Genomic DNA, 13848 nt, shown 5'->3' on the forward strand with positions numbered 1-13848 from the left:
GCGGTAACTCCATTTTGGCGCGCGTTGGGCACGTGTAGACGCTTATACGGCTTAGTAAAAGGGCCCCTAAATATTTTAGCTGTGGTCTGTCAATTTTCAATGAATCTTTCTCAACATAAGCAACATGAGCACTTATGCACCTGTATAAAATAGGCTCCTATAATGAAATCTAGTAGCTCACAAATTTTTTCACAGAAAATTTATACGTTCCAAATATTCCAAATTTATACTGTATGTTCCATATAAAGGGATATGTTTACTAAGGTGCATTAGCGTTTTAACGCATCTTTAAAGTTAAGGCATGTTAAACGCTAACACGCCTATACATTTCTATGGGCGTATTAACGTTTAACGCAAGTTAACCACGCTAATTCGCCTATAGCGCACCTTAGTAAACATAGGCAAAAAATAGGCATTTACTCTATGCAGGCACGTGTGCATTTTAGAAAATACAAGCATACATTGCACATCCATCCTAGCTCTGCCCAAACTAAAGGGCCCTTTGATAAATCTACGGTAAGCACTAACGTGTGCTTACCACCGCAAGAATTGGCGCACCGCAGTGCACACTAAGGCATCCTGTGGCAATTTTGGATGTGCGTGTGCTACCCATGTGCTAAAAAATAAAGGGGCCTTTTTACCAAGTGGCGGTAAAAAGTGGCCTGCGGTAGAGTTGGTGTGTGGATTTGCCATGTGCCAAGGCCACTTTTTACTGCAGCGGGAAAAAGGCATATTTTTTCTGGGAGTCTTTAATAGCCATGCACTAATCAAAATTATCATGCGGCCATTTACTGCCTGCGCCCTTACTGCCATCTATTTAGCAGGCAGTAAGGGCTCACATGCTAACCCAGCAGTAATCGGGCTATGAGCAGCAATGTGCCCGTGCTGCCCAATTACTGCTGGGAACACTTACTCCCCACCCTGGGTTTGAAAATGCAAATTATTTTGTGGCATGGGAAATGGCACATAACAAACTCAGAACTACCGCTGGGTGCCTGGGCATGCCCAGAAATAGTGCTATTCTGCTGCGTACTACTTGCATGGTAACCCTACTATTGCTTAGTAGAAGGGTCCCAAAACTTATATTTTGATGCGGGGGGGGGGGGGGGGGGGGGATGTCTGGGGTGGAGAGTGGGTCAGTTCTGCACTAATCGGTTACACCTACATTGCTAATCGCTATGTTTCGCGCATAAGCTCTTACTGCCTACATAATATGTAGTGGTAGGGGCTCACACACTAATGGTCACTCGCTAATGTCAAACCTAGGGAAGAAGTCAGCGTTATGCAGCCACTAAGTGCCATGATGGAAGTCTGGTATCAAAACTGAAAAAGTAAATATGAGTTGTTTTCCACTTAGCCCCCTGAAGAAGCTTGTGTGGAAGTTAAATGAAGAGCCTCGTTGGGAGCAAGAATCTGAAGCTAGGGGTCCTGTTTACTAAGGTGCAATAGAGTTTTTAGGGCATGCTAAATGCTAGAGATACCTCTATGTTCCTATGGGTGTCTCTAGGTTTAGTGCATGCTCATTTTTAGTGTGCGCTAAAAACTCTAGCACATCTATAGCACAGCTTAATAAACAGGGCCCTAAGTGCTTTCTATGCATTTTATCCAATGTCATCATTGATATGAAAATCTGTATCAAGAATCACAGAGTGTAGTTTATGTGCACATCACAAAAATTAAAACAAAAAATTTCTATAAAAGGAGGTTTTTTAAAGACTGATGAGAAGAATGGAGTCCGATGAACATAGACTCTAAGATTTTTCACTTCCTGCCACAATCGTGTCATTTGAGGTCTTTTTCCTCCATTTTGTAAAACTTGCAGTACGATATATATTGATTGATATCCAATTTATAAATATAAGAACAGATACATCTTCAACATGTAACACAAAACTTAGGGCCCTGTTTATTAAGCCATGCTGTAGGCGTGCAAACGTTTTAGTGCGTGCTAAAAATTTGCATGTGCTAACATTAGAGACACCTATTATATTCCTATGGATGTCTCTAGCATTAGCACGTACTAATTTTTAGTGTGCGCTAAAAAGTTTGCATTCCTACAACGCAGCTTAGCAAACAGGGACCTTAGCACGTGGTCATTAATTTTTAAAATGGAAAATTTGGCCATTTTACCCCAGTGATAAAATGGCCTTAGCACTCAGGAGTGCCCCACGTAAAAATATGCTAAGGCCAGTTTTTTATTGTTGTTTAGTAAAAAGGCCCCTAAGCCATCAGGAACACATACGTGCAGATTTTGTAATAGTAGATGCTAATTTGCTATGCTTCTACTTTTTATGCCTGTATACCTAATCCGTGTGCAATGTTATAAAAGTTGTTTTCAACAATATATATTTACATAATTGTCCACAATTGGAAGATCCAAGATCAGGAAAACAATCTTAAAGAAAATAAGAAAAACTCAAAATGGTTAATCTTACACTTCACATTTTCTGAGGGAGAAAGGTTAATCGGTTATTGCAACCTGTATACCTAATCCGTGTGCAATGTTATAAAAGTTGTTTTCACATGTAAAACATTACATGCAGAAAATGCTTTATACTGAGTTTTCCAAGATTGTTTCGATTTACTATCCCACCATCTAGGCGGTTTACAATATTTATAGAATTACTTCCTATAAGATCACTGGAAAAAAATCATTCTGATTACTCCTTAATGACCTTCTCACAGCACGTTTTGCTTTCTCTTTGTACATGCAATATTTTAGTCTTTATAGTCTGCCAGATTTTAGTCAGAGTACTTATGTTAAAGAAATTGGGAACTTGGCATGTATTACACAGGTTGGGGACAGTTCTACAACTGAGTGCCTCCATTTAGGCAGCTCAAGGCCTTGTAATAGAGACCTAATAGTCTGTATAATGGCACCTGGGTGCCCAGGAGTCATGATAGAATACTAGCATAGCCCAGTATCGGGGCACCTAACATTTAGGTGCCAACAGTCACACCAGCCATAGAGCAAACATAAATGCGGCATCTTATGTGGCAGGGATGCATATAACTTACAGTATTCTGTAAGTTACTCATGTAATTGGGATCCCCATCTAGGTCCTGTCCATGCTCCACCCCTCTGAAATTTCCAAGGCAGTGCAGTGGGATGCAACTTCTAAGTTCCATCAATTCTTCAGGTATAGTGTGAAGTTTCTCTAAATCCCATGATGTACAATTTTTACAGACCTCCTAGGTTCTGTACCTCTCTCAAAAACTCTCTCTCTCTCTCTCTCTCTGTTTAGGCCTAGCTTACCTGGAAGATCTCCTTCTTTTGTTTCAGGCCTAGCCAGCCATCTGCTTGGGCAGGTTTTAAATATCCATGTATATGCCAATGTTCACATCATTTACGGTAATTCTATAAAGAATGTGCCAGTATTAAAGCACCAGGAATTTGCATAAACAGGATTAGGTGTGCACATATGTATGTAACTGCCAATATTCTGGCTACATGCTATTCATTTACCTGGCTCCTAAATGCAATGGTGTGCAGTTTGAAAGTGGGCATACACATGGATAGAGTTTGGGCAGGACGTGGGTGCAGCATATAGATGTGTGTATAAATTATAGAATACTATCATTTACACACATTTTTAACATCTATGGCTGACAGAAATGCATATATACTTGGTTACCCTAGTATTCTAGAATACTAGAATGGGCTCCACTAGAATAAGCACCTAAATGTTGGGGCCTCTCTACAGAATTGCCCTGATGAGGATAATTCTATAACTGGACACTTGGAATAAGTAGGCACTTACGTCATGGCAGTCATTTTCTGAAGGCAGCTGCAAGGGGCAGGAGCGTGGGGGCTTCACTACTGCTCCCATCACCCTCACTGGACCTCCAAGAATACAGATAGACCTATGGATTGGGTGTTGGGGGGATGTTCTTGGGGGAGGGGTGCTTACTGGTGCAGGATGGGGAGGAGGAAGGGAAGGAGGTGGGCTACTTTGGGAGGCTGAGGGGGGAAATTTTTCAAAATGTTATGCGGGTCTCAGCTAATATTGAGTGAAGTTGGCCAGGTTAAAACAGCTTCCGAGCTGTCCTAATTTGACTGGGTTAGCTGTGCAGGTCCCAGCACATATTTCCAGCACCTGTAAAATCACCGGATCCTCCCCAGTACTACCTTCTGGCCATGGGTGTGGAGTGAGCAGGTCATGGGTGTTTCTAAAATCTATGGGTGTTGTTATAGAATACACCCGGTCTTTGTCTAATTTAGGCATCAGCATTTACACCAACTTATTAAATTTAGTCACTCATATGGGGCTTTGGCGTATTCTATAAACTGTAAGTAAATTTAGGCTTATTCAATAAAGTATGCCTAAAATTAGGCATACTTTATAGAATACACCAAGGTGTATTTCGTTACAGCGCTGATTTTTATAGGTGTGATATATAGAATTTAGTCCAAAATGCTTCTTATAAAATTACCCCAGCATATGAGTAGATATGATGACAAGAATATGTGTATTATATATGTGACTCAGGTATAGGTATGTTCTGGACAGATTTTGGGCAGAGCACGTGCAAAGTCACAATTTATTTACCTTACCAACTCAGTCAATGCGAGTGTCCTGTAAGACAGACTTGATTATGTGAGAATCTGCATTTCCACTAGGACTTGAAGAAATTGCTATAATTGTAGTCTGACAGACAGACACAGGTTTTATTTAGTTCTATCAATTTTAACTGTAATGTATTTTTAAGTCCTACATGGAGTGAATTGAACCATCAACTATTAGGCAATTTTAGACATATCTATGAGTACTTTAAATAAAATGTTTGATTATTTTGAAGTGTTAACATTAGCCCAAGTCCTGGAGATGTATTTGAGCTGTGATTTTAAAAAGACTTGAAAAAAATGATATGTTGTACATCATTAGAGGGGTGCATTTGCAACTGCACACACATATTTGTTCTCTGTGTGGGCTTCAATAAAGTTTCACAGCAAAATTATATGCTTTCTCCTATTGTGAAAATTATCTCAGGAAATATATTTGCTTACATTTACACCTGTTCTTCACTATGCACACATTTTCTGGGTTATTGTGCATGCATATGACCTTTGGTAGATCAGAACGATGCTAATGAAGATATTGAACAAGAGTGGGGAGAGAACAGAGGCTTGGGTTACTCCTGAAGGATGGGGAAATTTAGCAGATGTTATTTGAGGGGTTACTACAAGAGGGTCCAGAGGAGAAGTTGTCAAATGAGTGTGCTTGATAACGTTGTCTAAGACAGTAAAGATGGGAGGGAAAAAGCGTTCCAAGAGGGCTTAAGAGCAGATGTAGGAGAAGACACAGTGACTGTTGGAGAAGCTACAGTAGTACATTTGCCATTTCCTTTTTTTCCAGTGCTTCTTCCTTACCTTGTAGGTCTTGCAATTGTGTGGCTTTAATATTATCATATATCTCGAGATTCTATATATAGTGCCTTAATTTCCATGCAGAAATCAAAGAGTATTCTATAGCAATGCGCATAGCTTAATTGGTTAACTTGCTGATCAGCATTGTTAATTGGATGTCGACAAGAAATTATCAGCACTATTTGGCATTAATTAAGATTTACATGCAACTCACTAAGGGGGTCTTTTACTAAGGTGCGCTACTGTTTTTAGTGCGTGCTAAAAATAGATGTGCACTAAAAGCTAGAGATGCCAATGTATTCCTAAGGGCGTCTCTAGCGTTTAGCACACACCTATTTTTAGCATGCACTAAAAATGCTAGCGCACCTTAGTAAAAGACCCCCTAAGCGAATTCTGTAACGTGGTGCATGTAACTTCTAAGTCGCATAGTTGAAATGTAGGCACCATATATAGAATCTAGCCCATAATGCCACTCCCCCTCCCTTTCTTTCTACCCTGTCTTTCTTGTCTTTTGTGAGCTGCTGCCAACATTCCCATCAGTATGTATGCATGGGGCAGCATGCTGAGGCTGGGGGGAAGGTTTAGGTGGTTCAGATATGTGCAGCCCCTCATTTTCAGCATTTAATGGTTAGTGGAGGAAGCTCCATCATTTTATGAATATTTAGTTATTCTTTATTATGAAAAATCAATGACATTTGTTGCAACAATAAGAAGCCACTGTATTTGACACTGCCTATGTATGGTGTTTGCACATGAGTGGTGATGTGATCCTGGTGGGCACTCCTTCACACTCACTATTTCAGCCTGCTCCTGATGGCTCTCCATGCCCTCTTGGAGACGCTGTGGGGTGGCAGGTGGTGGTAGTGCTTAAATACCTCTCAGGCACAGGAGGACCAGGAGCTCAGACTCCTGCATGGAGAAACTCGGCTCTTTGCACATAGACATTGTTGTTCACAATGAAGAACGTTCTTCCATGTGCAGATATATATATGCACATTTTTCACATGGAGGGAACATCCTGCCATTGCCTGGAATTTTTAGGACATGGGAACCACTACTACCATTGCGCATTTTGCGAATAGTATATTTCCAATTGGCTGAGAAGTTTATCTCATAACATCTTTGACATTTGCATTGCATCTTTTAAAACATTTCTTAGTGTATTTTTGAATACTGGAAAAGTGTATTTACTTCTTCCATTATGGACATGGTTGTTTGCCTATTTTCCAATAACTATTTTTTTCGCTATTTGGATATCATATTGAAAATTCCCCTCCACGTTTAATCAAATTTGTGAAATTAACAACAAAAATTGAGGGAAAAGTTAGAAAATTGATCAAAAATAAATCAAATATTTTTCCTCTGCACATCCCTATTTGCAACCTATCATAAAATCACCTATGGTAGCCAAAGACTGGAGGATGGCACACATACTACTACTACTACTACTTAACATTTCTAGAGCACTACTAGGGTTACGCAGTGCTGTACAGTTTAACAAAAAGGACAGTCCCTGCTCAAAGGAGCTTACATAGCGCTAAATTCTATAAATGGCACCCAAAATTGGGCACTGATAAAAGTTAGCGTTAAACACTATTCTATAAATAGCGCTGAAAGTTGGGTACTATGTATAGAATAACGTTTGGTGCCAGGATCCGCGCTCAATTTTGGGCATGAGGATTTACACCTGCTGAAACCTGGTATAAATTCTTGCACCTAAATTAAGTACAGATCTCCCTTATTCTGTAGAACTGTGCACAAATTCCAGGAACACCCCTGATCTGCTCATGCCCTTCCCATGGCCGTGCCCCCTTTTCTTTTCCATGGAGATCCTGGTGCCTAAAGATGCAAACATAAATTTAAATAAATTTAAAGTAATGCCAATCAGTGCTGATAATTGATTATTAGTGTCCAATTATTGGTGCTAATTGTCTCAGTTGTCAATTAAATTGCATGTTTTAAATTGGGTACATGCCCAAATTTGTGCGTGCACTTGTGAGCACCGTATAGAGAATTAGGGTGATAATGTCAATTTTTAAGACAGGTTTTAGAGATAATCCTGGAAACTATACACCAGTGAGACAGACATCAGTGCAAAGCAAATGGTAGATACTATTTTCTAATAACAAATATATGTAACTGTAGATAGATATGGTTTAATGAGACAGAGTCAACATGGATTTAGCCAAGAGAAGTCTTGGTCTCACCAATCTGCTATATTTTTTGAAGGGGGTTAATAAACATATGGATAAAGGTGAGCTGGTTCATATAGTTTATTTGGAATTTCAGAAAGCATTCGACACAGTACCTCATGAGAGACTCCTGAGGTAATTAAAAAGCCATGCATGGGAGGTGATGTTTCTGTTGTGGACTGGAAACTGGTTAAAAGACTTAAACAAAGATTAGTGGCTGAATGGTCAGTTTACTTAATGCAGTGCCACAGGGTTCTGTAGTGGGATCAGTGCTTTTTTTTTCACATATTCATTAATGATCTGAAAAAAGGGAACAATGAGTGAGGTGATCAAAATTGTGCATGACACAAAATTATTCAAAGTTATTAAATCATACACAGATTGTGAAAAACGTCAGAAGGACCTTGTGAAATTGGATATACAATGACAGATGAAATTAAGATGTTGAAAAGGCAAAATAAAAGATATAGAGAAAAAATAAAAGAATGTAGGTATTATAGTGGACAATACACTGAAATTTATGGCTTAATGTGCAGTGTGTTAAAAAAGAAAAGCTGACAGAATATTAGGAATTATAAGGAAAGAACTAAAAAAAATAAACCGAGCATATCACAATACCTCTAGATTCACTTCATAAGTATTGTATGCAATTCTGGTCATCACATCTCAAAAAAAGATACCATGTAACTAGAACAGGTACAGAGAAGGGCAACCAGAATGATAAAGTGGATGGAATAGCACCCGCATGGGCAAAGGCTAAACAGGTTATGGTTCTTTGTCTTGTGGAAGATATGGCTGAGGGAAAATACGATAAAAGTCTACAAAATCATAAGCAGAGCATAATAGGTAGAAGTGAATCGGTTGTTCACTCTTCAAAAAAAGTGCAAAGACTAGGACATACTCTGGAAAGTTATTTAGTAGCATATTGAACACAAGTTGGATGCAATACATTTTCACTGAATGAACGATTTAGCTCTGGATTTTTTTGCCAGAGAATATGGTGTAAGCAGTTAGCCTTGCTGGATTTAAGAAAGCTTTTGACAAGTTCTGTAGGAAGAACTGTTAATTGTTAATGACCAGGAAGATCCCAAGAAACACACAAGTAGTCAATCCACAAGAGCCAGACCTGCACAAAATCAAGAACAGCAAATAAAAAAACAGACAGTCCAGTAGACAAGATCCAATCAAATTCCAATGGTTCCTTTATTAGCAACAGATATAGAAGAGTAGAAAACTGTGCCTGACTTGTCCAAGTTTTGCCCGAACAAAGGGCTGCCTCATAGGCTTTCAATTCCAATAAGATGTAGAAAGCAAACTTACACTTGAACTGGAGGAACACTCAATCTCTATGAGTGTCAACAAAACAAAAGTCCAAAGAGTAGGGTAGACTGGCTCTTCCAAAAGGAACCAAGGGAGATGCTTACTCAAACAATATGATCTTTATTAAAAAATCATCAAACGACTCGACACAGCTGCTGTGTTTCGGCGCCAAAGCACCTGTCTCAGGAGTCTGTTGGTAATACAATGATAAATGGTATTTCCAAGATCAAATTCAACCTTAAGCAGGATAAAATATCCAAATGTAGTGCAAACATGCTGGCAAAAGGTGTTACAACTCCTTCACAACAACGCCTGGCTACCCCTCTACATCTGTTGCTAAAAGTACCATTGGAATTTGATTGTATCTTGTCTACTGGACTGTCTGGTTTTTCATTCAATGACCAGGAATATTCAGGGGAAAATCATTGCTTATGCCTGGGAGTAAGCAGCGCAGAGCATATCTACTGTTTGAGATGCTGCCAGGCACTTGTGACCCGGATTGGCCACTGTTGGAAAGAGGATGCTGGGCTTGATGAACCTTTGGTCTGACCCAGTATGGTAGTTCTGATGGTTTGTTGACATTTCATCACCTCATGCTTCATCATCTGACATTTCATCACTGAGACACTTCCAGGCTTATTTTCAAAAGTGATCGCCGGCAATCTTCTGACATAAAATCGGGAGATGGCTGGCGATCTCGCAAAAGTGGCAAAATCGGTATAATCGAAAGCTGCTTTTTTGACCCCATCACCCGCTTTCTCCCGTCGCCAAGCTGGCGAAAGTTCAAGGGGGCGTGTTTGGCGGCAAAGAGAAGGCAGGACATGGGCGGGCATGGGTGTGGCTACCAGATGGCTGGCTTTTATGGATAATGGAAAAAAAAAGCGGCGTTAATCAGTATTTCGCTGCTTTTACTTGGTCCTTTATTTTCTCACGACCTAGCCTCAAAAAGGTGCCCCAACTCACCAGATGACCATTGGAGGCATGGGGGATGACCTCCCCATACTCTCCCAGTGGTCACCAACCCCTTCCCAGCTAAAACAATAAAACTAAAAACCTTTTTTTGCCAGCCGTGTTGCCAGCCTCAGATTTCATACCCAGCTCCCTGACAGCAGTATGCAGGTCCCTGGAACAGTTTATGTTGGTTGCAGTGGACTTCAGGCAGGCAGACCATGCCCATCCCCCTACCTGTTACACTTATGGGTGATAATGTTGAGCCCTCCAACCCCCCAAAACCCACTGTACCCACATGTAGGTGCCCATAAGGACTATGGTAGTGGTGTAGGGTTGTGGGGAGTGGGTTTTGGGGGGATTTAGGGGGGCTCAGTACCCAAGGTAAGGGAGCTATGCACCTGGGAGGTATTTGTATATATTTTTTTTAATTTTTAGAAGTGCCCCCTAGGGTGCCCGGTTGGTGTCCTGGCATGTCAGGGGGACCAGTGCACTACAAATGCTGGCTCCTCCCATGACCAAATGCCTTGAATGTCGCTGGGTTGGAGATCCCCGGCATTTTTTTCCATTATCGCTGAAAAACAAAACCGGCCATCTCAAACCCGGCGAACTCTGGCATTTGGCTGGGCTAAACCGTATTATCGAAAAAAAAGATGGCCGACTATCTTTTTCGATAATATGGTTCCGGCCAGCTGTAGCACCGCCGCCAAAATAGATCGCTGGCGACGTTCGATTATGCCCTTCTCTATCACTTGGCCAATTCATCATATGATACTCATCAACATGGACATTTCATAACCCAACACTTCCTCACGTATTCAAGCTAAATGTATTATAATAATATCAGTGGAAAAAGTGCAGCAAATTGGGGGGGGGGGGGGGAGGGAGTTTGTCAGCACACATACAGTACATCCCTGTCATTTTACGCCTAAATATGAGCCTTGCTAAAACTTATTACACACAAAATTTTCACAAGGCTCACATTTAGGCACATAAAAACAGTGTTTTTAATCATCTGACACTTCATTGCACTCAAAAGATAAATGTATTGAGGTGGCAAATTGAGGAAGCATATTTACACTTAAAATAGTACAAATCACATAACGCACAATGAATATGCATGGAAAACTTACCCACAAAAGTGATGAAAGGTCAAAACTACAACAGTTCATCACTGGTAGGCAATTACATAGTACATATCACAGCTGGGTTGGGGAGGATGGGAACAGGTGAAGGGAGAGAGCAAAGTAGCATCTTGGAGACCTGTGTAGATAAAATAGGAAAGAAAATTAGGCATGCATGGCTTCAGTATATTATTATTATTAGTTACATTTGTATCCCACATTTTCCCACCTATTTGCAGGCTCAATGTGGCTTACATAGTACCATAAAGACGATCGCCAATACCGGTATGAACAAATACAGAGTGATGTTGTGGTAGAGTACAGTTCATGTTTAGCAAGGCTCATATTTAGGCACAAAAGAACAGATGCCAATATGTGCTGGCACTTCTGGTTTCCTTTGGAGATGTGCACAAAGAAGTTGCAGTGGTGAGGTGTCACATGATGACGTGTCAGGTGATGAATATGCTGTTCTTCTGTGCCTAAGTCTGAGCCTTGAAAAAAATGTTATGAGTAAGAAGTTTTAGGGGCCCTTTTACTAAGGCGTGCTGAAAATGGCATGTGCTGGGTGTAGGCGCATGTATTGGATGTGCGTAGGTCCATTTTGGCCAAAAATGGACGTGCGTCAAAATAAAAATTGCCGCACGTCCATTTTGGGCCTGAGACCTTATCGCCACCCATTGACTTAGCGGTAAGGTCTCACATATTAACTGGGCGGTAATTGTCAGCGATACACTGCCGATTAATGCCCAGGTTAGTGTGACGCAGTAGAAAATAAAAAAATATTTTCTGCTGCACATATCTGACGTGTAAAAATTAGAATTACTGCCCAGGGCAGTAGTTCTAATTTGACATGCGTTGTATGCGTGAAGGCGCCTATGTGCCTTAGTAAAAGGGCCCCTTAGCGATGTACATATTTAGGTGCAAAAGAACAGGCATGAGGGAGTGGCCTAGTGGTTAGGGTGGTGGACTTTGGTCTTGAGGAACTGAGTTCAATTCCCATTTCAGGCCAGGGCAGGTCCTTGTGACTCTGGGCAAGTCACTTAACTCTCCATTGCCCCATGTAAGCCACATTGAGCCTGCCATGAGTGGGAAAGCGTGGGGTACAAATGTAATAAAAAAGTAAAATAAAAATTTGCCACAAGTTTTTCATGCATATAATTTGTGTATATTAACTTGCATATGTGATGAAGTGTCACATAATGGAATGTCCATGGTGATGAACTGTTTCAGTAATAAACTGTCAGGTGATGATATGTCTTTACATTAGCTCTAATATTCTGTGCACAGAAGAGGAATCCATCACCACACAAGCTGCACTCTAACCTTTTTAAAGGAACTTTTAATAATTCTAGTTACATTTACATGTAATTATTTTATTTTTTAACATTGTGAGGTCAGTATTAAACAACGTTATATCTAGTTAAATATAACCAAATAAGTTACACAGTATCTTTAACTGAAGGTTCAAAGAGACAGTCGGTTAAGTTAGTGCCACTGAATATTTTCAAGTTAAAATTAACTATATATTTTTTTATCTGTTTAGACTTACTATTTTTGAGGTTTGACTTAGAGGGTTGCACAGGGACAGAAATTTCACCCATCCCCACCCATACTGGCTAAGATCCATTCCATCCCCACCCATCCCCACAATATCTCCTCAATCCCTACCCATACCTGCAGGAGTCAATACTATTATTTAGTTGCTCACAGCCTTCTGTTTCCTCCTAAGCCCAACAGTCTTCAGTGTTTCTTTGGATGGTATTCACTAGTCAACCAATGAGTGTACCAAGCCTCAGTCTGGTGTTCCAGCTGCCTCTCTGGGCATTCCAAGCCTCATTCTGGTGCTCCAACTGTCTTTCTCAGTGCATTCCAAGCTTCATTCTGGAGTCACCAGAGATTTTAACTACACTCCTATGGGAATCCCAAGCTAACTTCTTCCATCCCTGTGGGAATCCCGTGAAAACTTCTTCCATACCCGCAGGAACCTCGCAGGTTCTGTGGGATTCTTGCAATCTCTATTCCCATGCAGCTTTCTAGTCTGACTACTAGTTATCCACATTATGGTGCAATCAGCCTCACAGCCTCAGTTCAAAACGTCTGGTAAACTCAAGTCATGCATCCACTGCAGGATGGTAAAATATCTGGCTTTAGTTGTGGGGTAAAGATAAATGGAGAGGGCAATGGGAAACCACCCCACTAATAGCCTGCCAGTAACTGTCATGCAAATGGCAGCCCCCATAGGTCATTTGCAGCCTGTGTACAGGGTACTACCTTTGCCTTTTAAGTAATAGTGCTAAATATCAGTGCTATCCAGTTTAAAATTAACCACATTCCCGCCTTCCATACATAATTACCTTACAACCTTACTTTTCTTCAGACTTTAGAGTATGGTGACTCAGCAAGGTTTAATATTATCTCTGAGTCCTATATTGCTCAGGCTTGGCTTGAAAGCTCTCACTTGCAGCAGATGAGCCAGAGGTGGGAGATATGAACCTAAGACACTGTTGCTATGTGAGCAGTGGCGTAGCCCACAGGTGGGCCTAGGTGGGCCGGGGGCCCACCCATTTAGGGCTCAGGCCCACCCAACAGTAGCACACATTTAGTGGTAGCTAGTGGGATCCCAAGCTCAGCCAGCTGAAGACTGCAAATGTTCAGTTTTCGGTGCATGCCTGCTGCAGACTGCCAAGGTGGAAAGAAGTGTTTTCTCAGCAGCTGAGATATTTTTTGGGTGGTGGTTAGGGGGGGGGGGGGGGGGGGCAATCGGTGCCCACCCACTTCTACCCTAGGCCCACCCAAAATCTGTTGTCTGGCTACGCCCCTGATGTGGAGTCTATTTTATAGTCACTAGGGGGATTTCTGCTGTCACCAGAGCCTCATACTGATTATACTAGTCACT

This window comes from Microcaecilia unicolor, chromosome 3 (assembly GCF_901765095.1).
Source record: "Microcaecilia unicolor chromosome 3, aMicUni1.1, whole genome shotgun sequence".
Lineage (NCBI taxonomy): Eukaryota > Metazoa > Chordata > Amphibia > Gymnophiona > Siphonopidae > Microcaecilia > Microcaecilia unicolor.